This window comes from Anneissia japonica, unplaced genomic scaffold, assembly GCF_011630105.1.
Source record: "Anneissia japonica isolate Jap-2015-1 unplaced genomic scaffold, ASM1163010v1 scaffold287985_len465408_cov153, whole genome shotgun sequence".
In the NCBI taxonomy this organism is placed as follows: domain Eukaryota; kingdom Metazoa; phylum Echinodermata; class Crinoidea; order Comatulida; family Comatulidae; genus Anneissia; species Anneissia japonica.
In genome coordinates this window covers 1-3,992 of record NW_022719880.1, presented here as the reverse complement: position 1 = coordinate 3,992, position 3,992 = coordinate 1, and positions in this window count along the sequence as shown.

Genomic DNA, 3,992 nt, shown 5'->3' with positions numbered 1-3,992 from the left:
ACTTGACTGATTTGATCATACTCTATTTTTTATGCTTAGTTACCAGACTACAGAGAGACTCAATAAAGTTTACCGTGATAGTATATGGTTGTTTGGGTATTTCTACTGTCTGCGTTGGGTGATTGTGGCGCCCTCTACCAAACCTAAACCGTTGATTGTAGAATCAACGACATTAATACTTGGAGTATGTATTATACTTTCTTATCTGAGATTAATCAGTGGACCTTTCGGTTTTTACAAAGTTTATGGACGTTAATTCCCTTAATACGAATGAAGGGTTGCACAATCTCCTTGCCATACAAATTACAGCTCCCACTGACGACTCAGTCGAGAAATACGGGTAGCTGAATTTTTTTTCGCAAATCTGACTACAAAACCATATCCAAATTTCACGTTCCACTTTTGACCCTGAGTTGTGCTTCGCACTCGCCGCTAAGGGCGGCGTTCCGGGAACCCTGCGTCCAGGGGCTATTCTACAGCTTACAGCTGATGTATTTCAATCGAATAGAGATCATTTCGGTCGCGCTTCGTTTCGGTCGCGCTTCATTTCGGTCGCGGTTTGTTTTCAACAAATATATGGAGCGCCAATGGAGTTGCGAAACGCTAAATTTAATATAACTTACCTAATTATCATTGCAAGTTCGTCAATCGGTTTATCATACTTTTTTATTTATGTTTTGTTGTATTTCTAATAAGTAACTACAGGCTACTTAAAAGCAAATAAAATTAATACTATTATTACTAAACTATCAATTAATATTATCGGACGGTTTTTATTTTCGGTTTGTTATGAATCCTACGCTTTCTACTATATAACAAATACAGCAAATAAAATAAATACTAAAATATGATATGATGTTATATATTATTATTATTATTATATATTATCATTTTTATTTATTTACATTGTATCAGGAAAAACCAGCCAATTTGTCATTTAAATTACTGTAACATTAGTTTATTAACAATTATTTTTAGTAGTATTGAAGTTTGTTATTGTTACTATATTACTGTATAACATGGTAATATTTTTCTTTTTTTACAGAAACAACGCAGATGTTACGGAGTTGACTGAGTTTGAGATACGTTTTTTTGTTTCTTGTTATATATATTGATATAATTTTTATTATTAATGCTTGAATCAAATAAAAATCTTTGGAATAAATATAGTCAATAGATTAGTTTCGCATACGTTTTTTTTCTTGTCTGTTACGTTTCCATTTACCATAAATGTTCTGATCATGTTATTATAATAATTATTGTAAAGGAAATATGTATTTCCATATTTACGGTATATTCCATACAAAATTATCAATACATTGATAATTGCATGCGGTACATTTTAAAAGACTTTTCATGCTTCTGTTATATTCATAAGCCCGTGAAAATCACTCAACTTGCTAGGCCTATTTCTTTAGTTGCATAACTGGAGTATAATTGTGGAAAGAAAAGTTTCCACATATTTATTGCCATAGTACTCTTAAGGCGAATATGACACAAGGTTTGTGATTTCTTGTTTGTTTTATTTCCATTTTTGTTACATTATTGCAAAGACAGAATAAAATAGACGACTAGCTATTTCTAGGTACAAACACGTGCGCTGAAGCGCAGTTCACCAGTTCACGTGTGTTCACCTACTTCATGAAACCAGTAACTTCGAATAGTCTGCGCTGGCTGCTGATCATGTTTATGAAATAAAAAAATAAATGGATAATAAAATATATATTTATTATATGATTTCATGTGTAATGTAAATAAATACGTATAAATTTTATGTATATACAGTATATATACTGTCTCTTATACACATCTAGATGTGTATAAGAGACAGTCATCATAGCAGANNNNTGTGGCACCTGATACTTCCGTTAACATCGGGGATTTGGTTTACATTTGGGGAGATCGTAACAAGACCTCTGCACGAGATCGTTACCTTGTTGTATCTGTTGATGGCTGTCTCTTATACACATCTAGATGTGTATCGTTCAGACGATCGACACTTTCTTAGTCAATGTCCACATTTGCCCGAGTCAGATAGGAGGTACATTGCCAAAGCCCGACAGATCGTTGACATTATCGATGATAGTGCAGATTCTGTCGATGACCCAATTAGTGACGCATTAGAGCCTTCTGCTCTGAGAGTTCAGGTCAGACAGTCCCCATATCTAGACGCGTTTCACCAACATCATACCGTTCGAATCACAGTCGACAGTGGGGCAACAGGTAACATGATATCAGTTTTCACAGCCACTGCATTAGGTGCATCCATCAAAACTAGCTCCCAGTCCGCCCATCAGGCAGACGGATGATTCCCACTCATTGTCATGGGCGAAACCTCTATTGTGTTTACTAGGGACGGCAAGGAATTTAAATTTGAAGGTCTTGTTGTCGAGAAACTCGATGTGGACGTACTCGCGGGCACCCCATTTATGGAGTTGAATGACATAGCCATTCGTCCAGCTAGGAGACAAATAATTCTGGGCGACGGAACTACCTATGTATATGGGTCTCGTCCTATACATCCTAGTCCTCCTAGCGTGCGCCGCGCATGCGTTCTGCGCGCGCCAGATGGAGAAACTACTATTTGGCCTGGCGACTTTATTGAGTTAGATTTACCACCTGACTTCTCCCAGAATGATGATGTTTTTGCTCTTGAGCCTCGTGACACTTCTGCACTTTTAAGATCCTGGCCCCCGTACGACGTTATTTCTAGTGTAGCTGGTAGAGTCCGTATCCCCAATTTTACCAACAGGCCCCAGGTTGTAAAGCGACATGAGAATTTCTGCCAAGTTCGCCCAACCTATGTCCCACCAGCGGAGACCTCTACACCGCCTCCGAGTTACATAGCTAAGCCTATTTCTGTTTCGGCTCATTCTGATAAAGTTAAGTTGGACCCAGATAATATTGTACCCCAGGATATAAAATCAAAGTTCCATTCTGTCCTTATCGAGTACGACTCCGTCTTGGGCAGAGTTAAGAATATCAACAAAAACCCAGTGGGAGAGAAAGGAGTGCGTGAGCTGGAGGATGAGTTAAGATGTGTATAAGAGACAGAGTTGGTTGAGTTGCAACACAAATTCGATGAACTTGAGCAAATGGGTGTTTTCGTTCGCCCAGAAGACGTTGGTGTCCAGGTGGAGTATTTAAACCCTTCTTTCTTGGTCAAGAAGGAAAGCGGTGGTTTCCGTCTTGTCACAGCATTTTCTGAAGTCGGACGTTACGCAAAGCCCCAACCCTCACTAATGCCTGATGTTAATTCCGTCCTTAGAAATATTGCCAAATGGAAACACCTCATTACCACTGACTTAACTAAAGCCTTTTACCAAATACCTTTGTCTCGAGAGTCCATGAAATATTGCGGCGTAGCAACGCCATTTCGTGGCGTAAGAGTGTACGCTCGCTGCGCCATGGGTATGCCCGGGTCTGAGACAGCCCTCGAAGAGCTTACATGTCGCGTGTTATCTAGATGTGTATAAGAGACAGGGGTGTGGTTGCCAAACTTGCCGACGACCTGTATTGTGGTGGGGATAGTTATGATGAACTGCTTTATAACTGGCGGCGGCTTCTACAGTGCATCTACAAATGTGGCCTGCGACTTTCTGCTGGTAAAATTCTGGGATGGACATGGTCTCTAGGGTCTATTCAGGCAAACCCACATCGTATATCTACATTACAATCTTGCACTCCACCACAGACTGTTAAGGGTTTGCGTTCATTTGGCGCATACAAGGTGTTAGCGCGCGTTATTCGCGTTATATGTGCTTCCTTCCTCGCTCCCTTAGAGGAGGCAATCGCTGGCCTACAGTCCAAGGAAGCTATATGCTGGAGTGATGCTTTACATGAAGCCTTCAAAACTGCACAGAATGAACTTTCTTCTAATAAGCTTATTATGCTACCACGTCCTGATGACCAACTGTGGATTGTCATAGATGGTGCTGTTAAGAATTTTGGTATGGGGGCAACGTTGTATGTCACACGCCATGACAAGCTTC